Source organism: Eurosta solidaginis, chromosome 3, assembly GCF_040869045.1.
Source record: "Eurosta solidaginis isolate ZX-2024a chromosome 3, ASM4086904v1, whole genome shotgun sequence".
NCBI lineage: Eukaryota > Metazoa > Arthropoda > Insecta > Diptera > Tephritidae > Eurosta > Eurosta solidaginis.
Window position 1 is genome coordinate 64,180,910 of NC_090321.1, and position 25,637 is coordinate 64,206,546.

General features: G+C 38.4%; 1 protein-coding gene across 2 annotated transcripts in view; it reads left to right on the plus strand.

Moving 5' to 3' along the window:
- Nucleotides 1-11,581: 11,581 nt before the first annotated feature.
- LOC137243843 (sodium-dependent nutrient amino acid transporter 1) overlaps nt 11,582-25,637 on the plus strand; it is a 65,864-nt gene continuing 51,808 nt past the window's right edge. For both annotated transcript variants that reach the window (XM_067772032.1, XM_067772033.1), the window contains exon 1: nt 11,582-11,800. The gene's annotated coding sequence lies outside the window, so the exon portion shown is untranslated. The remainder of the gene's footprint in view (nt 11,801-25,637) is intronic.

Here is a 25,637-nt window from a genome sequence, read left to right on the forward strand (position 1 = left end):
TAACTTTGTCATCTCATATGCAATTAATCGTGAATTGCTATGCACGTAGGAAGAATCTGATTCAAAACTAAAGACGGAGCACACAATTGTTTCATATCTAAGCTCAAACTTTTAACCGTGTAAATACCTACTTAGGCCCGGTTTTTCAGTAGTTGGTTAAGCTAAGCTTAAACTAAGTTTGCTTAAATTCTAGTCAAATTTAAATTCCAGTTAAACTACTGAGCAGTTTTTCAGTCACAGTTTAAGGCCGCCTTTGGGGTATGCGTTTTGTGTGGCAACATTGGTTTTTTTATTATATAAATAATTTGTAGATACGGCAACAGCTGGATTTTTTTACACAACAAACATGGAAAAAATTCTCCGGCGAAATATATATCTAGTTCCGGAAGTGATATCCAACATCATTATTTAAATATTCTGAAACCAGATAGTTCTCGAGTTGATATCCAACTTCATTCCCAATCACTATCCAACCTTTGAGACATTTTTTAAAATTAAAAGTTTTCCAGTTGATTTCCAACGTCATTAATATTTTCCAATTATTATCCTAATTTCGAGAGATTTTGAGAAATGTATAGTTCTCAAATGAATATTCAACCTGTTGATATCTTACATTATATATTGAGTTGAGGTGGATTTGAAAAAAATCTCCAAGGTGGTACCAACAAAACCAACAGCTGTTTATTGTGACAAATAAAAACAAGGTTGATAGCAGTAATGAAGCGTAATTAATCAAGAATAAATTATATAGGCGGCCGCCGTGGTGTGGTGGTAGCGGGCTCCGCCTACCACACCGAAGATCCAACATCAACATCATAGAATCTTACATTTGAGCCCAGTTAGAGAACCACAAGTTGTTAATTACATTTTTTCAACTTAAGTAATAGCATTTTTTGATTTATAAAAATTCCCTCTTTTGCTGAGTACGCTATGATTCTCGAGTTGAGCCACTATTTCGAAACAACTCTTGAGATTTTAGAAGTATGCCTAGTTATCAACATGGGCTCTAATGGTACTCAAGCCCAAATGCTTGTTGGGTATTTTCGACGCCATTTCGTACGAACGCAGATAACTGATAGGTTAACTGGAGTTTAACCCTGGCAGTTCAGCCGCTTAAGCTTAGCTTAAACTTCAGTTAAAGTAGCTGAAAAACTGCAGAATAAGTTTAAGCGTAGTTTAACTGACAAACTGAGTTGAACTTGTACTGAAAAACCGGGCCTTAGTAAAAAAGAAATTAAACTTTTGATAACTGTACATTAGTATATGTGTACGTACATGCGTATGCATGTTTTATATATGAAAGCGTTTAAGCAAACAGATGGTGAAAGCTTATTTGAAAAAATTATCAAATTTTTTGATTCGGTCCAAAAGAAATGCGTTCGAAATTTTAGTAAGGAAATAAGTCTTTTCAAATTTGTCTTGTCTGTATACTAAGTAGATACTATACCAAAGATAAGAAACTTCGCATTTTATTAAAGATATTGTACAGTGCTGCGTATATTCATGTGTAAGGTAAAAAGAAGAGTTCTTGAATGTTTATTTTAAAATAAAATTTTGATAAAATTTCATTCATGGGAGATATATACAAACGCGCCGGTAGTTTTGCCTTGTCGGGATTAGATAAAGAAACGGAGAATAACTCTTGCCAACAACAACTTTGAACTGAGTAGGCAATTGAAAAGTAAAGTCCCCTCTCGACAAACAAACTTCACGCTCTACAAGTCCTTCATCATACCTGACCTGGTGTATGGCTGGTAAACGTGGACGGTGTCGAGAGAAGATGATATGGCTCTTGGAATGTGCGAGAGAAAAGTTCTCCGGAAGATTTATGGTTCTGTCCATGATGCTGGCGAGTATCGAAGGAGGTATAATGAAGAGCTGTATGAGCTCTACGGAGATATGAAGAATAAAAACCTAAAGGCCTTGCTGCCTAGGTCAAGTTACGCGAATATACGAAGACGCTCTGGCCGAGAATGTATTTCAATCGACACCGCAGTTTGGAAGCAGAGGACGGGGGAGACTTCCACTGAGTTGGGAGAGGCAGGTGGATAAAGGACTTTCCCAAACTTGTCAACGAAGGTCGGAGCTTTAGCGAAAGAGCGTTATCTTGAAAGACAGCAACACCCAGGCGACTCCCAAATCGTGGACATAAACCTGCGCATCAGACAGCTCGTGGAAAATAAAAGCGGCCGAAATGGGGGGAATACTTAAAAAACTGTAAGCTCTTTGCCGGTGTAGCTATGCTATGGTCGACCGTAGAGTCCTTCTCAAGGCCGACATATAACTATGACAAAATTTGTATCGCGTTCCGCGATAAAGTGCTATCGGATGCGAAGAAATGCACGACCACCTCCTGATGGTAATGCGAAATTAGTTTCTCCGGTCTTTAGACGACTTGCCCACAGAGGCACATGAAAGCATAAACACAGGGCGTTTCTTATCACCATCATCGCCACAGATGTTAAAGAAGCCATCGAACTTGCTAAATAGTCTAAAGCAGTAGGCTCGGACGGGCTGGCCGTACTGATGTTAAAAAACCTGGGCTACAAGGGACTAAGTAACCCCCGTCGCTTTTCAATCTGTCTATGGCGCCTTGCGTCATCCCTGAAGCATGGAACATGGCGTGGAAGGTACTTCTCCTAAGGCCTGGGAAACCAGCTAACGTTGGAAACTCTTATCGTTCGTGCAGCTCAAGAACGTAACATCAAAGCACAGAAAACCAAACAAGGGGCGCCGCAGGGTGGTTCCCTATCCCCACTTTTGAAATTTCTCCAATACGGTCGCTTAGCCTAAAAGAAACACACTGAAAGAAAGTGAAGGTCTGTTAAGACAGCGCACTCAGAACTGCCACGGCATATCTACTTACATATGTCCTACAACATCAACTAGACAGTGAGGCAGAGAACTCTCCATTAAGGAGAAAAAACAAACTTTTTGTAGTGTAGTTAAATTGTTAAATTAGGTTTGTAGACAAACCGGTTTCGGCGTTGCGCCATAATCAGTGTCGATTTTCGTTCCGACCCTTTGGTTGCCGATAGAGAATATTGATGACAATTTGTAAGTGGTCGCAAATATTGGATGGAACGAGGCACTGGTATAACAGCAACAACCAAGCAGCTAACGGAGGAGTGTTTGGTCGTTGTCGCTACATGTCGGTTCACGTGATGTGCACATACCTTTAAGCCTCTGCATAGACCTGCCAGATAGATATAATTTATATTATATCATATAAATACACACGTGTCATCTTCCAAAGTAAAGGGCAGTGCCGCATGCAGAGATTCTGCACATCTATTTTGGGCATTATGATTAAATGCAGGCAACGTTTTTCTTCCTTACTTACTTAATAGGCGCTTAAACGGTTATTGCTGTCCAACAAGGCGCGCCAGTCGCTTCTTCTCTCTGCCAACTGGCGCCAATTAGTCACAACAAGGGAGTTTAAATCGTTTCCCACCTGGTCAGGAGTGGGGCCGCCCTCTTTCTTTGCTTCCATAGGCGGGTTCCGATAGAAACACATTCTTAGCCGGAGCGTCATCTTTCATTCGCATAACATGGCCTAGCCAGCGTAACCGCTGCGTCTTAATTCACTGGACTATGTTGATGTCTGCGTAGAGCTCGTACAGCTCATCGTTAAATCATCTTCGGTACTCGCCATCGCCAACGCGTAGAGGTCCATAAATATTTCGAAGAACTTTTCTCTCGAACACTCCCAAAGCCGCTTCATCTGAGGTTGTCATAGTCCATGCTACTACACTATATAGCAGGACGGGTACGATAAGTGACTTGTGGAGTATGATTTTCGTTTGCCAAGAGAGGACTCTACTTTTCAATTGCCCACCTAGGCCAAAGATCAGAGCTTATTTTGTTGTTGTTAGTGTTGATGCTGGTTCCCAAATAAACGAATTATTTTACTATTTCGAAATTATGGCTGCCAACTGTAGGGTGGTTGCCAAGGCACATATGCGCTGACTCTTTGCTCGATGGCAGCAGGTATTTCGTTTTGTCCAGGCATGCTTAACCAACGAACCGATATCATTTCGTTACGATAATCAACGTTAATAAATGAAACGAATTGACTTTGTTTCGTTTATTAACGTTAATTATCGTAACGAAATGATATCGGTTCGTTGGTTAAGCATGCCTGGTTTTGTCCTTATTCACCATCAAACCCACCTTTACCGCGTCTTTTTCCAGTTTGGAGTAAGCAGAACTAACAGCGCGGGTATTTAGGCCGATGATATCAATGTATCAGCATATGCCAGTAATTCCACGCTTTTATAGAATAATTTTCCAGGGCGGTTAAGTTCTGCAGCTAGTATAATTTTCTCCAGCATCAAACTAAAGAAATCGCACGATAGCGGGTCACCCTGTCTGAAACCTCGTTTAGTTTCGAACGGCTCGGAGAGGTCCTTCCCAATTCTGACTACGCTGATGGTGTTGCTCAACGTCATTTTGCACAGCCGTATAAGTTTTGCGGGGAAATCAAATTCAGACATAGAGGCATATAGATAGATCCTTTTCGTGCTGTCGAAGGCGGCTTTAAAATCGACGAAGAGGTGATCTGTGTCGATTCTTTTTGGCGGTTTTTTTCCAAGGTTTGGCGCATTGTGAAAATCTGGTCGATGGTAGATTTACCATGGCTGAAGCCGCATTGATAAGGTCCAATCAGCCGATTCACGGTGGGCTTCAATCTTTTGTACAATACACTTGGCAGGACCTTATATGAGATATTAAGAAGGCTGATTCCGCGATAGTTGGCGTAGTTTGCAGTATCGCCTCACTTGTGTACTGGGTAAAGTACACTTAGATTCCAATCGACGGGCGTGCACTCGTCCGACCATATTTTGCGAAGAAGCTGATGCATGCGCCTTACCAACTCCTCGCCGTCGAATTTGAATAGCTCCGCAAGCAATCCATCAGCGCCCGCGGCCTTGTTGTTTTTCAATCTGGTTATTGCTATTATGACTTCGTCATAATCGGGTGGGGGGACATTTATTCCATCATCATCGATTGCGGGATCGGATTCGTCATCCCTGTGCGGTAAATCGCTGTCTCGATTTAGGAGGGCAGAGAAGTGTTCCCTCCATAATCAAAGTACTCTCTGGACATCAGTTACAAGGTCGCCGTTTTCGTCCTTACAAGAGCTTTCCGCGGTCTTAGAACATTTTTCGGAACTTATAAATACTTAAAGCACTGCACTGTACATTTATACATAAAAGTCAAGTCGACAGATTTCATAATTATATTTATTATATAGTTTATATTATTTGCATGCTTATGGGAATGTAAATAAGTATAGTTATGTTGTTGTATATATGTAGCTATGTATGTACCTACATGTGTATATATGTCTATGTACTAGGGTGGTTTTTAAAATTTTTTTTTCGAATTTTTACAGGTGCTCAGTTCTTAAAATGGGCTGTTTAGTGCAGAAATGCAATTGCAAAAGTTTGAGCTCAATCGGACTTTGCTTTCCCGTGCCTAAAGACCCCTGAAGTTGGTCAAGTCACAATTTTTCGCGAAAAATCATTTTTTTTTTCATTTGCAATATATTATAAATGTTGAAATAAATTTATTGTCAAATGAAAGGAAATTTAATGGACTTTAAAGTATTTAATAGACATTTTCCTATAAAAATGGGTGGTTTAATAGATATGTAATATTTAATGGATCACGTTCGTGTGAAGTGACCTGGTATGGTATTGCGCTGTTCTCTACAATTTTGATCAAGTCAAGTTCGAGTTTATTGATGTTCTATAAAACTTTTTAATATGAATATTTTTAGCACCGTATACGTTCACACCACGTTCATATTGAGCCATAAGGTTTGTTTATTGAGCTGCTCTAGCTTACGCCAGGTTGAATTATTTCACAAAATTGTGTTTCTTTAACACTTTTCTTGCTCTAGGTTGCTCTATCTTTTGTTTCATGAGTATGCTCAAAACAAAACTAGAGTAATCTAGATCACAAAATTTCTGCTCTTGCTTTTTTGTGGAGTAAGTTAGAGCAGAGAAGTAATTGTCAGTCAAGAAAAAATTAATTTTTGAAATCTTCAAAAAAAACTACATAGCTTGCAAGAAAAACCACGATTTAGCATACGTGCATTTGCATTAATTTTGAAAATTAAAAAAAAAAAACCAAATAAATGGAAACTATCGAGATTGAAGTGTTTCATGTCATTTCTGCTCTAAGTTGCTCTCTTTCTATTTTGTCAGCTGCCCTACTCTGCTCTGCCCTAACCTGCTCTGAACTTTTTTTGTTCATTAAACAGTACAAAATAAAGTCAAAAACGTCCCATAAATAATAGTTTATGACTCAACTTGAATATAGTCTAATATTTTTAAAATTCAATTATGCGAATATTGATACTTGAGACTTCTGGCATATTTTAGTTCATTTGATATTTATACATAAAAGGAATTTGCATTGCCCAACTTTGCAGTCGTGTTGATTTTTAAAATTGCCTAGTGTAAACGGATCGTAAAAAATTGTATGCAACAAAGTTGGCAACCATTCGACTATTGAAGAAACTTTTTTTCATGCAGCCCTGTGTTTGTTTACATTTAAAATGGGGAATCCCCTATTTGCTTTTGACGTCACGCTAATAAAAAAGCTTGAGGTGAAATGTTCATTTAATGTTTTTGTGCTTAGTGAATGCAGGATATTTATTTCTACATTAAATTCGAATGGCTTCTACTTCGCTAGTGTTCGCCTCCGAGCTAAAGCTCGAATCTATTTATATATATAACGAATGGAGATCACTTCAAAGAAATTCAGCATTGAAGACAAAATGCCAGGAAGGTAAGAATCTTGCATTCAAATCCAAGCTGCCCGAACTTTTTGATGTAGCAGTGGAAGATGCCATTTCCAAAATGTCGAATAAAGAAGATGTTCGATTTTTGGGAAGTCAGAGAATGAATGGTCGCAAAGATCACATGGAAGGTGTCGATAGGAATACTGCTGGAGCTGATCAAAGAAGAGTGGTAAGAGAGAAAAGAAGAGAAGAAATAAAATCTAAGGAAGAACAGCGCAGAGTACAAACTTCACTATCAGATGCTGGTGAGTTTATATTATATTTTTCCAATTTAAGCCAAAAAAAAACATATGTTTTTAGAAGTTATAGCTTTTATTTTTACCAAATTCAACAGCAGATTTCTCCTACGAACTTTATTTTCTTTTATCACTGCAGCGTAAAGTATGATAATTATCATTAGAAAAAAATAATTGTTCTGGCCTTGAGCTCGAATCGAACCTTGAATCATTTACAAAAAGGCCGATAAAAACAATAAACAAAAATCCAGCATTATCAGTGATTTGCACCAGATGGCGCAACACTGAATAAATATAGTTGGTAAAAGGAATAGAAGTAACAAATTTGCCAGTTAAACAAACCACCGCTGTATAGCTAAATGGTTAGCGCAGCGTGCCTAAAGCGTACTGATGATGAAGGCTTAGCACCCTTCGTAATGGATCTATCTGCGCAGCTAAGGCAGGTTGTCTGAAAAATTTTCTACTTACTATTCCAAAAACAAAATACAATTTTTCAAATTTAGAAAAATTAAAAAATAACAATAAATATCATTAGAAAAAAATTATTGTTCTGGCCTTGAGCTTGAATCGAACCTTGAATCATTGTATTTTTATATCTAATAGAACATTTCTAGAAGTGAAATTTCGGAGAAAAAGAAACTACCCTGTATTGCAAACCCACCCTACTATGTACATATACAGTAGATGTGTTGAGGCTTAACATTGTCTAAATTCTTAAGATAGTTTTGTTTTTTTCTCCATTTTACTTTAAGATGCAACCCTTCCTATCTGTACAACAATATACGCTCGCATGTTTTTATACTCAGTTGAGCAGAGATCACAGAGTATATTAAGTTTGATTGGATAACGGTTGGTTGTACATATATAAAAGAATCGAGATAGATATAGACTTCCATATATCAAAATAATCAGGATCGAAAAAAAATTTGATTGAGCCATGTCCGTCCGTCCGTCCGTCCGTGCGTTAACACGATAACTTGAGTAAATTTTGAGGTATCTTGATGAAATTTGGTATGTAGATTCCTGAGCACTCATCTGAGATCGCTATTTAAAATGAACGATATCGGACTATAACCACGCCCACTTTTTCGATATCGAAAATTTCGAAAAACCGAAAAAGTGCGATAATTCATTACAAAAGACAGATAAAGCGACGAAACTTGGTAGATGAGTTGAACTTATGACGCAGAATAGAAAATTAGTAAAATTTTGGACAATGGGCGTGGCACCGCCCACTTTTAAAAGAAGGTAATTTAGAAGTTTTGCAAGCTGTAATTTGGCAGTCGTTGAAGATATCATGATGAACTTTGGCAGGAACGTTACTGCTATTACTATATGTATGCTTAACAAAAATTAGCAAAATCGGAGAAGGACCGCGCCTAATTTAAAAAAAAAATTTTTTTTAAAGTAAAATTTTAACAAAAAATGTAATATCTTTACAGTATATAAGTAAATTATGTCAACATTCAACTCCAGTAATGATATGGTGTAACAAAATACAAAAATAAAAGAAAATTTCAAAATGGGCGTGGCTCCGCCCTTTTTCATTTAATTTGTCTAGGATACTTTTAACGCCATAATTCGAACAAAAATTAACCAATCCTTTTGAAATTTGGTAGGGACATAGATTTTATGCCGTTAACTGTTTTCTGTGAAAATGGGCGAAATCGGTTGACGCCACGCCCAGTTTTTATACACAGTCGTCCGTCTGTCCTTCCGCATGGCCTTTAACACGATAACTTGAGCAAAAATCGGCATATCTTTAATGAACTTAGTTCACGTGCTGACTTGAACTCACTTTATCTTGGTATGAAAAATGCGTGAAATCCGACTATGACCACGCCCACTTTTTCGATATCGAAAATTACGAAAAATGAAAAAAATGCCATAATTCTATACCAAATACGAAAAAAGGGATGAAACATGGTAAGGTAATTGGATTGTTTTATTGACGCGAAATATAACTTTAGAAAAAACTTTATAAAATGGTTGTGACACCTACCATATTAAGTAGAAGAAAATGAAAAAGTTCTGCAGGGCGAAATAAAAAACCCTTAAAATCTTGGCAGGTACTACATATATAAATAAATTAGCGGTATCCAACAGATGATGTTCTGGGTCACCCTGGTCCACATTCTGGTCGATATCTGGAAAATGCCTTCACCTATACAACTACCACCACTCCCTTTTAAAAATCTCATTAATACCTTTAATTTGATATCCATATCGTACAAACTTATTCTAGAGTCACCCCTGGTCCACCTTTATGGCGATATCTCGAAAAGGCGTCCACCTATAGAACTAAGTCCCACGCCCTTTTAAAATACTTATTAACACCTTTCATTTGATACCCATATCGTACAAACATATTCTAAAGTCACCCCTGGTCCACCTTTTTGGCGATATCTCGAAACGGCGTCCACCTATGGAACTAAGGATTACTCCCTTTTAAAATACTCATTAACACCTTTCATTTGATACCCATATCGTACAAACGCATTCTAGAGTCACCCCTGGTCCACCTTTATGGCGATATCTCGAAAAGGTGACCACCTATACAACAACCACCACTCCCTTTTAAAACCCTCATTAATACCTTTAATTTGATACCCATATCGTACAAACACATTCTAGAGTCACCCCTGGTTCACGTTTATGGCGATATCTCGAAAAGGTGACCACCTATGGAACTAAGGATTACTCCCTTTTAAAATACTCATTAACACCTTTCATTTGATACCCATATCGTACAAACGCATTCTAGAGTCACCCCTGGTCCACCTTTATGGCGATATCTCGAAAAGGTGACCACTTATACAACAACCACCACTCCCTTTTAAAACCCTCATTAATACCTTTAATTTGATACCCATATCGTACAAACACATTCTAGAGTCACCCCTGGTCCACCTTTATGGCGATATTTCGAAACGGCATCCACCTATAGAACTAAGGCCCACTCCCTTTTAAAATACTCATTAACACCATTCGTTTGATGCCCATATTGAACAAACAAATTCTAGGGTCACCCCTGGTCCACCTTTATGGCGATATCTCGAAAAGGCGTCCATATATAGAACTAAAGCCCACGCCCTTTTAAAATACTCATTAACACCTTTCATTTGATACCCATATCGTACAACCAAATTGTAGAGTCACCCCTGGTCCACCTTTATGGCGATATCTCGAAAAGGCGTCCACCTATAGAACTAAGGCCCACGCCCTTTTAAAATACTCATTAACACCTTTCATTTGATACCCATATTGTACAAACGCATTCTAGAGTCACCCCTGGTCCACGTTTATGGCGATATCCCGAAAAGGCGTCCACCCATAGAACTAAGGCCCACTCCCTTTTAAAACACTTATTAACACCTTTCATTTGATACCCATATTGTACAAACGCATTCTAGAGTCAACCCTGGTCCACTTTTATAACGATATTCTGAAAAGGCGTCCACCTATAGAACTAAGGCCCACTCCCTTTTAAAATACTCATTAACACCTTTCATTTGATACCCATATAGTACAAACAAATTCTAGAGTCACCCCTGGTCCACCTTTATGGCGATATCTCGAAAAGGCCCACGCCCTCTTAAAATACGCATTAACACCTTTCATTTGATACTCATATCGTACAAGCAAATTCTAGAGTCACCCCTGATCCACCTTTATGGCGATATCTCGAAAAGGTGTCCACCTATAGAACTAAGGCCCACTCCCTTTTAAAATACTCATTAACACCTTTCATTTGATACCCATATAGTACAAACAAATTCTAAAGTCAGCCCTGGTCCACCTTTATGGCGATATCTCGAAAAGGCCCACGCCCTCTTAAAATACGCATTAACACCTTTCATTTGATACTCATATCGTACAAGCAAATTCTAGAGTCACCCCTGATCCACCTTTATGGCGATATCTCGAAAAGGTGTCCACATATAGAACTAAGGCCCACTCCCTTTTAAAATACTCATTAACACCTTTCATTTGATACCCATATAGTACAAACAAATTCTAGAGTCAACCCTGGCCCACTTTTATAACGATATTCTGAAAAGGCGTCCACCTATAGAACTAAGGCCCACTCCCTTTCAAAATACTCATTAACACCTTTCATTTGATACCCATATGGTACAAACAAATTCTAGAGTCAGGCCTGGTCTACCTTTATGGCGATATCCCTAAATGGCGTCCATCTATAGAACTATGGCCCACTTCCTCTTAAAATACTCTTTAATACCTTCCATTTGATAGACATGTCATACAAACACATTCCAGGGTTACCCTAGGTTCTTTTTACAACATGGTGATTTCCCTTACTTTGTCTCCACAGCTCTCAACTGAGTATGTGATGTTCGGTTACACCCGAACTTAGCCTTCCTTACTTGTTTTATAATAAAAGCAAAATTTTATATACTCAATACCGACACATGCATACATCTATACACACATACACACGTGCATATGCATATTGATACACTTCATTGCTTACTCGTTTTAAATTTTAAATTCAGTCGTTATTTTGAACTGTAAGTGCGCGGTTGAACAAACTTCCGGAATATCTAACTAATAACGGTTCCATAGATCTAAAAGTGAAAGTGCTAGAAGTGAATCCTTTTAAGTAAACGAGCGCGAGTTTGAATTAAAATAAATGCGAGTTTGTGATTAAATCGAAATTATATAAAATATATAGTTCTGCTATTTTTTTTTTTTAATTAAGATTGAAGCAGTTTTAATTATAAATAAAGTGAGTAGTTTTTATCTTTATTTTTTTTTTTTATATTTCATTATTTTTTTATATTCGATTACTTTGAGCCTTAGCAGGCAAATTTATCTAAATTGTCCACACTGTGACTCAGGAGCGTAGGACGTGAGACTCTGCTCGACTTCGGGATGAACACCAAATTTTTTATGGGGTTGGAACAATTTTGTTACTAGATCTGTGCCGGGTGTCCAGTGGATCTCCGGGAATCGTGGCTTTTGTAGCCAGTGACACTGTTTTCCGATACCAACTACAAATACTCTGTATATTTTATATAAATTTAAAAAAACATGCAATGGGTGCATAAGACTGAATCATGTTCCGCATTCTTAGAGAACTACTCGTTTAGCTTTCCTACCAAAAGAAAACGGGACCATTAGTTTAACAACATTTCTGTTCAAAACCTTTGATAGGCTGATAGATACATATGTACATAAAGTCCAATGTGGATGAAAAACAGCTCCCCACAACGCAACATGCGTACATCTAAGGCAAGTCGGTATACACTGCACTGCATAGGGTGGTTATAAGCTTTCTCTATACCCTGAAATATAACAAGGATGTCTTAGGAGTCTGCTTAGACATTGCCGTGGCTTTCAACAATGTGTCTAAACGTGCGATCATGTATGGTCATAACTACATTGAAGTACATCCAACCATAACTAGATGGATCGGCTTCATGTTAAATTGCAGGACGATTACTTTACCATTGGCCACGAAATCAGTGAACAAAGGTACGCTGCAGGATAGGGTGTTATTACCTCTGCTGTGTGCTCTGGTTATCAACCAAGTGCTCAGGCCGTTTGACGAGGGACATATCAAATTTACTGATGCAATTGTCGCAAGTGGAAAGTGCCCTCCAACGAATACCTCTTTGATGGATCGGGCGTTTTAGGATATACATACGTACTTGGGCATTAATGTCGGGTTGACCACCAACGCGGAGAAGAGGGACATGTTTTTGTTTACTAACAGGTACAAGGACCCAAATTGAACCAGGTCTAAGCTCGGAGGGGTGATCGTGCAGAAGAAACTTTGCACACAATATCTAGGAATCATTCAATACACAGAGTTGTCGTGAAAGCTAAACGTGGAGGAGAGAGCGATGAAGGCCTCGAAGGCACTTAATGCATGTAAAGAAATGTTGGACTGTACGTGGAGTTTATCGCCCTCTTTCTCTTTTTACTGGTATATACAGCGATTTTAAAGCCTATCCTATACTGTGGAGTCCTTGTTTGGTGGGCAGTCACACAAAAAAGAACCAACCTCAACAAATTAGAGGGTGGATGCAGGCTATTAATGCTTAGCATAACGGGAGCCCCGAAAACAACCTCGACGGCTGCACTGCATACCGGTCTGCATATTGCACCTGGAGACCCGCAGGCAAAGGGATTCAAGTGCAATACACAAATTTATAGCTTCAAAGCTTCCGCAACCAAATTGTCAACATCACCTAACCGAGGGATACCCTGTTACAAATATGAATGTATCATACACATATTTAGCAGGCGAGGCTCTGGCGACCCCAATTTCCTGATGGAAAAAGCGGGTAGGGAGAGCGGGATGGCGTAGAATGTTTAATGTGGTCATATCAATCGTTAACGAGATGGTGGGGCTAGTACCTTAATGGTGCTTTTTTACCGGAACGTACCGGATCTATATCCGGCAAGCGACCATAGCACTCCCCAAAGCCTTCGGGGAGTGCCTTTATCGTTAACACAACAACAACAACCCGGAGGAAAAGAACATAGCGTTAACAAGTGCATGGAGACTCAATGCCTTGGAGCACTTGAGCGCAAACCATATGACCATAGTAGTAGAACGTCAACAAATATTGGACGAACAGATTACCTAGTTCCCTATCTGCATTTCGATGGGTCTCTTGGACCCACAATATTGGTAGAAGGTTGGCGGAAGGGCGCTAAGATGACAAACGAGGCGATACACGTGTACACCAATGGTTCCAAAGTAATGGAAGGGATAGGGTCTGCGGTATACTACGCTAATCCGGAAATAAACAGACCCTGGAAGCTGCCAGGTCATTGCAGTGTTTTACAAGTGGAAGTAGTAGCCGCTGTTGCTAGCTGAGGACTGTCTTAAGTAACTCATCTTTTTTACCCTGCGCTTAACTTGGCTTAGTAAAAGTTTAGAAAAGGCTGCTTTCAGGCATGTCAAAAAGATTGAATTAGCCAAGCACAGAGGGCTATTTCACCTGTTATCCCTAAGTGCTTTTTTGACGGTGAGTCATTTCGCATGTTAGATACCTTAAGTATCAGGAATTCCCTGAAAATGTTTAGTACATATATGTAGTGCTTGCTCGAAATAGCAGTTTGAAGATTAAGCATACAATCCCATCTGGGTAAAGAACCTTTGACGTCCATCGTAACCAGTAGAACCATTCGTCTTGTTTGTGGTACGCTGTTTTGGCTTTCCTGACTGCATCAATCCTTTCTGCTTGTCATCTAATGTGGAATGCTCTTCCCCGAAACCTTGTTATCGGCTAGACTGTTCTACTCCGTCCTCTATTGCTGACGTGAAGCAGAAGGTTATCTATTATTTTTTCTGAATTGTGCTGCATGTAGAAGTTAGGATTGCCTTTGCTTAATTTTCTGCTCGGGTATTCCGTCAGGTCCTCGGGCTTTCCTAGACTCCATTCATCGCAAGGATGTATTAGGGATTCTGGGTAATACGCTCATCCTCTTTAAGTTGAGTTGGGTAAAAAATTTCCATATTTCATACTGTCCCCTTTCCTCACCTAGCTGGATGGGCGAAGTTTCCTCATTACAATTTTGCATTCTTGCCCTCAACGGCTTCGATCAACTTCTTGGTAAAGCGCTTTCCAGCGCGTGTGTTTGCTTTGTTTTTGTTTAAATCCGAGAATCTTTTCCAATTTTCGTCGTGCTCTTTTTAGTTTTTCCTACAAATTGGCGGGACGGGACCTACATGTTTTATGCCGCCTCCGGTCGGTAGCTGCACGGTAGTTGAGTTTTCATTAAGAAGCTTTTCATGGCAGAAATGCACTCTGAGTGTTTGCCAAACCACTGAGGGGCGACCCGATAAGAAACCCCTTTTTATAATTGAAAAAAAAAAAACTTATTTAAAAATTCTTGATGTTCCTTTGCCTGGAACTTGAACCCAGAATCTTCGGTGTGGTAGGCAGAGCACGCTTTAACCACACCATGACGGTCGCTCTCTTATTTGTTACCAACTTTTCCAGAGCCTCCTTCCACACAAGCAGGTGTGGCATAACCTCCACAGTATTTTTGCTCCTCTTCGTTTTCCTGCATAGCCTAGAACATTGCAAGCTCAACTGACACATGACTATATCTCTCTTTAGCGGTCTCTTCCGCCCTTGATGACAACTTTGTAGTATCCACCTAGAAAGTGTATCATATAAGCGTGGCAAGGTCGGTATTTGCTTTTAACCGGATTTGTTGCCGTGGAAAATGATGTATTTGTGTTAGCTGATACTAACGGTCTCCATCACTTGCTGTCAAAAAGCGCTCGGAGGCAAGCTGCCTGATACTTTGATAATATCGAGGATCTGAGGATCCAAAGCCCGGTCGAGGGTATGTTAGGGTCGTGACAGTGCTGAGTACGGTCGAATGGAGCCCGTTAGTCAGCAGAATTCTCCCTTCGACGGCTTCTTCTTGAAAGTCACTTGAAACTATGAAGTCACCAGTTCAACTTCTCTGCTCGTCTTCAATAAGTTCTAGTTTATTACTGAATTTGCAAATGAGATGGCTAGGAAAGTTTTCGAAATAAATATATATAAGTGAGGCGGACAGCTTCGTACGGGCTATATCCTGAGGAGAATCTAGGAATATGCGAGTAGGGCAATGGACTCGCTGTGGACAAACCGGAAAGATTGCGAGTTCTTCAACTCTTCTGTAATTTCAGACAACAACAACAACATTGCGAGTTCTCAAGGTCCTTATGGCCATGTTAGGATAGCAAATGAATTTAATTCCTTGTAAAGCTAAACAAATATGCAAATGAGAGTACTTACGGGTATCATCACAGGTCATTATGCTATTTCGCCAATGCTCTCTATTCATAACTTTCTATGCTGATGTCCATGGTTTTTCGACAGTCTGGCAGAGGTTGGGAAGGTGGATATTTCGCTTCTACTTAAGTTAATCAGAGAAAGCAATATTTGAGTGGGATAATCAGGGGGCAAGTAGGAGGTGACTATTGCGGTATTAGCAGCAGTTACACGGACGTAGCCTTGTATGTAAACAATGCTCACAAACATTAACGTTAGCGTCCGCTATCCCGATTGCGAAAGTTCCGGCGGTAAAGTTCCCTGCGGATTACTCAGTTGGCTCTGCGTGTGCTGCCAGTTATAAAATAATAGCAAACATTCTTGTGCCTAGATAGATCTACTTTCCAATATCTACTTACCTACCAAGTGCTAATTTCCAATAAGTTGACAAAAGATCACGGCTTACCTCATAAAAACTATTAGGCGTTTTTGTTGTATATGCGATAAATTAATTTATCAGCTTAATTTTTATCTAAACTGAATTCCCTTTTGCCAATAAGTTCAATAAAATTTGCATACACTTCTTAATAAATTTATAATTTTCCGGGAGTTAAGCCCTTAAAAAATTGCCAACATTTAACCAGCAAAATGTTGAACATTTCCTTTGAAAAAGTTGTTTATAGGTACTTACGACAATTATCATTCGCCAATTAATAGCAATTTACAGATTTACATAAATAGATAAACAAATAAATAATCTTGATCGCTGTTTTTTGTGCAGAATGGACCTATGTTTGTTGACATCAATTAACAGAGTTTGAGTGTTATGGACAGATTTGACCGTTTTTATACTTAGTTGTGGCATCGTTCCTACAAGTGTTGGGTCAGGGATTGGCAGCGAAAGGGTATCTACGACTAAGAGAGTTCAACACGTGGAAATCAATCGAATACGGGAACGCTACGATATAGGATGGCATAACAAGACGACGCTGAAACGGAATTACAACTGACTTAATGTCTGACAGCGACCTTATCACGGCGGTTTTGGACTTGCAGGTGCACAACATAAAATATCCTTCAAGGGAGGAAAACGAGGAAGACCTGGACAGTGGTAGGGGAATTACAATTTACACAAAAGCATCGGTGCAATTTAGAAACGCAGCATCCAAACAAAGAAGAATTGAACAAGGGGTACCACAGGGGTACCCCACTTTTGTTTAACTTCTACATATCAAAGCTACCTGCGCCAACAGAAGGAGTCACTATCGTTTCCTATGCCGATGCCTGCTTAATAATCGCCACAGGCCCAGGCCCAAAGATCGATGAGCTTTGTAACAAAATAAACATCTATTTGCCTGATCTCTCCAGTTTCTTCGCCTCTCTAAACCTGACATTGTCACCGACTAAATCATCGGGGACCTTATTTACAACGTGGACGCGCCAAATGTCGACCATATTCAACATCCACGTAAAGGCATCACGCTACCGACTGTCTTACACCCCAAAATCGTTCGATCAGGATCTACATTCTGGAGAGCATGCAGCCGCAATTGTAAAGAAAACCAAAAGCCGTAATAAAATGCTCAAATCTCTTGCCGGCAGCATTTGGGGTAAAGATAAAGAAACGCTCATCACCACTTACAAAGCAGTTGGCCGGGCGATTGTATGCTACGCGTCCCCGATATGCTCGCCAAGCCTAAAGGTAACTCACTGGAAGAAAATACAGGCCTGCCAAAATTATGCCCTCAGAACCGCTACGGGCTGTCTTCTTATGTCCCCAGAACACCATCTACACAATAAGGCGAGAGTACTCCCCACTAGGGAGAGAAATTAAATGCTAACCAAACAGTTTCTATTGAATATCCAGAAATCTGGGCATCCCAACAGAGATCTGATTAATGAGGATACACCGCCCAGGGGCTTAAGGAGTCATCTCTGTAAGCATTATGAGGAAATACGGCACCTGAGAACACAGCTATATGACGCAAAGGCACAAGCAGGTCCTCATTGATATCCACGAACAGGCGTCGGACCGCTATGACAGGATTTGCCCGGCAAATCCGGTACTCAAAGAAAAATAGCCAAAACTAGCAGAGAAGGAACGCACTCTCACTAGGGAAACGCGCGTCACTGTAGCTCAAGTTCGATCTGGGTACTGTAACAGGTTAAACTCTTACCTATCCGGAATCAACCCCAACATACAAAATATACAAAACATATGTCCTGCTTGCAATGTGCCGCCACATGACTACACCGATCTCTTCAATTGTAATGTGGAACCAACGCCTCTAATACCCCTCTCATTATGGTCCACCCCTGTTGAAACAGCAAGTTTTCTTAGACTACCGTTAGGAGACATTGATGATTGTGTGATTGTTCACTCCTATTGGATGGAGCGAAGCACTACTATAACAATAACAGCAACGCCTTGTAATAAAAAAGGTATCTAAAGCTGGAATGAACTCAATGCATCTGCAGTTAAATCAAACATATCCCCTTCCTGATTCATGCAGTGTCTTCCAGTCAGATGTCTATGCCATAGAGAGAACAGCCAGACTTCTCCAGGATAGTACGGTACCAGAAATCAATGTTACGATCTTTTCCAACAGCCAGGCCATCTTAAAGACATTAGAATCCAATGTGGTGGAGTCTTATATCGTACCTTTGTTGAACGTAATGAATTTGCTGATGGGATAGCTAGGAAAGTTTTCGAAATTAAAATAAACGAGGTGGACAGCTTCGTATGGGCTATCTCCTGAGGAAAATCTAGGAATATGAGATTAGGGGCAATGGACTCGCTATGGACCAACCAGAAAGATTGCGAGTTCTTAAGGTTCTTATGGCCATGTTGGGATAGTAAAAGAATTTAATTCCTGCTCAAGATCATCCCAGGTCATTATGCTATTTCACCAATGCTCTCGATTCATAACTTTCTATGCTGATGTCCATGGTTTTTCGACAGTCTTGCAGAGGTTGGGAATGTGGATCTTTCACTTCTACTTAAGTCAATCAGAGAAAGCAAGTCGTTCGTTGAGCACAACTGGGGAGTGTTCTGGTTGGACGAATGTGCCGCCATCCGGCATTCACATTGCAGAAAAATGTATGGAAGTGTGGTATGGGGTAATGCACGCCCTCTTAACTTTACCTAACAAACACGGAGCTTATTTGTTGTTGTCTTTGTTGTTGTAGCGATAAGGACACTCCCAGAAGGCCTTGGGGAGTGTTATCGATGTTGATGGTCCTTTGCCGGATGCAGATCCGATACGTTCCGGTAACATGCACCATAAACTAGACCGACCATCTCGGGAACGATTTGGTATGACCACATGCAACTTTCTAGGCCATCCCGGCCTTCTCTCCCTAGATCCATCAGGAGTTCAGGGTCGCCAGAGCCTCGGCTTTTAATGAAACTAGATTCGCCACGGGAAGGTGAGGTTGCCAATTGGGTTGGAGAAGCTATATATTGCGCTGGCTACCCCTTGAGAGCATTGCGTTACACAACCCTTTGAATTAATTTGGTATTTTAGTCGTCTCTTACGACAGGCATAGCTATCGCGGGTATATTCTAAACCCCCTAACCCGCTGGGGGTATGGAGTTTAGTAATTCTATTCTGTTAACAGTTCATTGTGGGCTGCAGTAACGAATTGAGACTTCCATTTGTAGGTATATACAGATTCTCAGGATAAAAACAAGAATTGAGTAAGCCATATCCCTCCATCAGTTCATCTGTGAGCGCGATAAGTTGATCATATTTTAAAATATCTTATCCTGACTTTTTTGTCGTTGTTTGAAATGGATTAAATCGGATGATAACTACGACCACTTCCTATATACCGAAGACCCTTTTTGATCAAACATTTTCCAATGTTTCGGGAGCCATAACTTGAAGAGGAATTCGCTTCAGCGTCATAAAATTTTGTACATATGTATGTATGTATATTTCACTTATAATGAGAAATTGGCAAAACCAAGCCCACTTTATAGAAAAATGTTAAACTTCGGATCAGCAATACATGAGAGGTCTACCTAAACAAACTCCCTCTGTATAGGACTCAATTTGCATATCAGTCAGGAAAAGCCACGAAGCCGCTATTCATAGCACCACGGAAAAAATTTAAAATGCTCTGGAGTCTAAAAATATAGCCGCGCTGTATTGGACATCTCAGGGGCTTTTGATAACACGACACATCAAACTATCTTATAAGATATGATTGGCAAGGGAATAAGAAAAATCATTATTGAGTTAGGGAATGCTCTCAAGGGGTTGAACTGTCTGCTATCTTGTAGACGCTAGACATAAATGACCTCCTTCAGTTACTTAAATTCAATGGATTTAACACACATGGTTATGCAGATGGCTTAGTATCCTGCAACATAGAGATGCATTTGGAAACAATATCCACTCGCATGCAACAATTCCGGCACATCATAGAAAGGTGGTGTGTGATACTAAAGTACTGTCTATCAATTCTAACAAAACTCTCTTAGTGCTTTTTAACCGGAGAAGAAAACTAACTATCCGTGCTAAAACCATCCGTGGGTGGCACCAAAATCCGACTTTTAACGGAAGCAAAATATCTATGGTAATTCTTTACTTTAGGTACAACTGCTAAAACTCACCCAAAAATATCGGGAGAGGTGTTAAGACGCATTTTGATCCCAGGACCACGAATCCGAAAGCGGAAATTCCAAATTTTATTTCTGTCAAAAGATATTTCCAAAAAACTGGAAATTACAACAACCACATGAAAATTTTCAATTCTGTTTGCAAATATCTCCGAAAAGAAATAAAATTTCCGCTTTCGGATTAGTGATCCCGGGATCAAAACGCGTCTTTTGACACCTCTCCCGATATTTTTGGACGAGTTTTAGCAGTTGTACCCTTAAGTAAAGTATTGCCGAGCTTTCTTCTTTGCGACTAAGCATGGGTGCTATATTCCAAAATGGTATACTGGACATTTGATACTGTTAGGAAGCCAAAAGTCACATATACTGCCTTTGAAGGCCAAAGAACACGTCAGCAACAGCAAAAACAAAACTAGACAAACTGCATCAACTACTTTGTATTGGCACAACGGGTGCGATAAGAACGTCTGCTGTTATTGCACTTAGTGCCTTAGTGGGAATATCTTCTATCCATATTTTAGTAGAGAAAGGGGCAACACTCACGGCATCAAAACTTCAAAATATCTCTAAACAGCGGAAACATGACAGGGCATATGAAAGTAAAAAGAAATTTTCTTACAAAATCCCGTATCTCCCGAATCTCATGGGATTTTTATGAGTCCGTTGCGGACAGAACTTTTTTGAAAACAAGGAATCCATATACTGACCCTGACTCTACTACACTGACGGATCAACATTTGATGACGGAAAAACTTCAAGAAATTGATACAAAATACTAGCCCACCAGTTTTAAGGAAGTTTACGGTAGAGAATGTCTACGAAGAGACTTATGTCGTATGTACGTGCCCTGCAGCCTTACACAATTACTTCTACGCGTCTCTTAATAGTGCTTACGGATATGACTCCTTAAGTTTCTGGGAGGCGGGGCCTCTTTATGCAGTTGAAAAGCCCATGTTTATAGTTATTGTCAAGGCAGCCGGTTCTATGCAACGGAGGGACTTGGAGTTTTACTTGAATAAGTGATATAACTGTAACCCCATTTCATTTGTTGCGCCCTCCCATGAATTGTAATTTTGTTCCCCGATCTGTTCTTGGCCTTCTTCCGTGTTTTGATAGCTGCGATATTTTTCAAATATTATACTCAAGCTTTTTCACCACGGCACGGCGATCAACAATCCCCAAAACTCCGTTATACAGTGTTGCCCGTAATTATTGATTATTTTATTTGCTGATAAATTGTTTTTGCAGATTTTTTATGTTCATTCATAGATTAAGATTTATATATTTATTTAAATAGATTAATACAAAATCTTATTTACATTAAGAGCATTGAACTTGATCGAGAAAAGTCATTAAGTGGAACGATTTGCAAATGTAAAATATTCTATTTCACCATTTTATGTAAATATAGCAAACATTAGAGTGCCACCCAAAAAAAGTAAATTGTTTCGAGCAATAATTATAAAATCTATATAGAACAAGTAAGGAAGGCTAAGTTCGGGTGTAACCGAATATTACATACTCAGTTGAGAGCTATGGAGACAAAATAAGGGAAAATCACCATGTAGGAAAATGAACCTAGGGTAACCCTGGAATGTGTTTGTATGACATGTGTATCAAATGGAAGGTATTAAAGAGTATTTTAAGAGGGAGTGGACCATAGTTCTATAGATGGACGTCATTTAGGGATATCACCATAACGGTGGACCAGGGCTGACTCTAGAATGCGTTTGTACAATATGGGTATCAAACGAAAGGTGTTGATGAGTATTTTAAAAGGGAGTGGGCCTTAGTTCTATAGGTGAACGCCTTTTCGAGATATCGCCATAAAGGTGGACCAGGGGTGACTCTAGAATTTGTTTGTACGATATGGGTATCAAATGAAAGCTGTTAATGAGTATTTTAAAAGGGAGTGGTGGTAGTTGTATATGTGAAGGCGTTTTCGAGATATCGACCAAAATGTGGACCAGGGTGACCCAGAACATCATCTGTCGGGTACCGCTAATTTATTTATATATGTAATACCATGAACAGTATTTATGCCAAGATCCCAAGGGCTTTTGATTTCGCCCTGCAGAACTTTTTCATTTTCTTCTACTTAATATGGTAGGTGTCACACCCATTTTACAAAGTTTTTTTCTAAAGTTATATTTTGCGTCAAAAAACTAATCCAATTACCATGTTTCATCCCTTTTTTCGTATTTGGTATATGATTATGTCATTTTTTTTTTCATTTTTCGTAATTTTCGATATCGAAAATTTGGGCGTGGTCATAGTCGGATTTCGGCCATTTTTTACACCAATACAAAGTGCGTTTAGATAAGTACGTGAACTGAGTTTGGTAAATATATATCGATTTTTGCTCAAATTATCGTGTTAACGGCCGAGCGGAAGGACAGACGGTCGGCTGTGTTTAAAAACTGGGCGTGGCTTCAAACGATTTCGCCCTTTTTCATAGAAAACAGTCATCGCCCTAGAAGCTAAGCCTCTACCAAATTTCACAAGGATTGGTAAATTTTTGTTCGACTTATGGCATTGAAAGTGTCCTAGACAAATTAAGTGAAAAAGGGCGGAGCTACGCCCATTTTGAAATTTTCTTTTATTTTTGTATTTTGCTGCACCATATCATTACTGGAGTTGAATGTTGACATAATTTACTTATATACTGTAAAGATATTAACTTTTCTTTTAAAATTTGATTTAAAAAAATATGTTTATTAAAAAGTGGGCATACCAAATTTCATCATGATATCTTCAACGACTGCGAAATTACAGCTTGCAAAACTTTTAAATTACCTTCTGTTAAAAGTGGGCGGTGGGTCATAAGTTCAACTCACCTACCAAGTTTCATCGCTTTATCCGTCTTTGGTAATGAATTATCGCACTTTTCCGATTTTTCGAAATTTTCGATATCGAAAAAGTGGGTGTGGTTATAGTCCGATATTATTCATTTTAAATAGCGATCTGAGACGAGTGCCCAGGAACCTACATACCATATTTTTCGATACTGATGATTTTAATATATGGAAGTCTATATCTATCTCGATTCCTTTATACCTGTACAACTAACCGTTATCCAATCAAAGTGAGCTCTGCTCAACTGAATATAAAAATATTCGGATTTAAAGGCGCTGTACGAGTATGGGGGTCTGTTAAGCGTCTGTAAAAGTAAAATCAACAAAGCTTGTAGAGTCTGTGTAAACATTGGACTCTTCAGCGTACCTGCTAGGCCGAGTATTAGCGAAGGCAACTGCAAAAGAAAGCGACTGGTCTGGGATTACTCCGTGATGAGGCGCAAAGAAATATACGACTATAGCCAGTTTTGATCTCTTTATAGCATGTTCTACGGAGATACCAATTGTACCTATTTACGCCTGAACAGGTAGTGTCGGAATGGTTCTGTCGGACAGATCCTTTTTCTACTCTCTTGTATACCCTGGATACTATTCGAAGATCCTTTTTTTACCCCTACAGGTAGTGGCGTACATGTCCTCCTTGTCCCCCTATGGATACTGTCGGTCAGACTCTCTTCTTACCCCTGCGAGTACAGTAGGACAGGTTCTCTTTCTTCGTCTTACTGTCGGACAAGTACTCTTTTAACTTTCTGAACTAAGATTTACATATACACTTAAGTTTTCCCTAACCATAACTTTGTACATAATAAGTTAGCTTAAAAAAATGTTCATTTGATTTGAAAAAAAGATTTGTATGATTTGAAAAAAGTTGAATTTTTCTTGAAAATGGACTCAACAGAAATGAGTTTCATTACACTTGAAAAAAAAATCACTTGATTTTAAAAAAGTTTAATTTGATTCGAAAAATGTTTCATTTGATTCGAGAAAAAGTTTCATTTGATTTGAAAAAATTCCTCCTGATTTCAAAAAAGTTTAATTTGTCTTGAAATTGGACTCAACAATAAAGAGTTTTATTAGACTTGAAAAAAAAATTCATTTTATTTTAAAAAAGTTTAATTTGATTCGAAAAAAGGTTTCATTTGATTTGAAAAAAGTTTCATTTGTCTTGAAAATGGACTCAACATAAAAGAGTTTCATTAGACTTGAAAAAAGATTAATTTGATTTAAAAAAAGTTTAATTTGATTCGAAAAAGGTTTCATTTGATTCGAGAAAAAGTTTCATTTGATTTGAAAAAATTCCACCTGATTTCAAAAAAGTTTAATTTGTCTTGAAAATGGACTCAACAGTAAAGAGTTTTATTAGACTTGAAAAAAAAATTCATTTTATTTTAAAAAAGTTTAATTTGATTCGAAAAAAAGTTTCATTTGATTTGAAAAAAGTTTCATTTGTCTTGAAAATGGACTCAACATAAAAGAGTTTCATTAGACTTGAAAAAAGATTAATTTGATTTTAAAAATGTTTAATTTGATTCGAAAAAGGTTTCATTTGATTCGAGAAAAAGCTTCATTTGATTTGAAAAAATTCCACCTGATTTCAAAAAAGTTTAATTTGTCTTGAAAATGGACTCAACAGTAAAGAGTTTATTAGACTTGAAAAAAAAAAATCACTTGATTTTAAAAAAGTTTAATTTGATTCGAAAAAAGGTTTCATTTGATTTGAAAAAAGTTTCATTTGTCTTGAAAATGGACTCAACATAAAAGAGTTTCATTAGACTTGAAAAAAGATTAATTTGATTTAAAAAAAGTTTAATTTGATTCGAAAAAGGTTTCATTTGATTCGAAAAAAAATTTCATTTGATTTAAAAAAATTCCACCTGATTTCAATAAAGTTTCATTTGTCTTGAAAATGGACTCAACATAAAAGAGTTTTATTAGACTTGAAAAAAAAAATTTATTTGATTTTAAAAAGTTTAATTTGTCTTGAAAATGGACTCAACAGAAAAGAGTTTCATTAGACTTGAAAAAAGATTAATTTGATTTTAAAAATGTTTAATTTCAACAGTAAAGAGTTTTATTAGACTTGAAAAAAAAAATCACTTGGTTTTAAAAAAGTTTGATTTGATTCGAAAAATGTTTCATTTGATTCGAGAAAAAGTTTCATTTGATTTGAAAAAATTCCTCCTGATTTCAAAAAAGTTTAATTTGTCTTGAAAATGGACTCAACAGTAAAGAGTTTGAAAAAAAAAATTCATTTTATTTTAAAAAAGTTTAATTTGATTCGAAAAAAGGTTTCATTTGATTTGAAAAAGTTTTATTGATTTGAAAAAGTCATTAACAATATCACTTATTGTTACC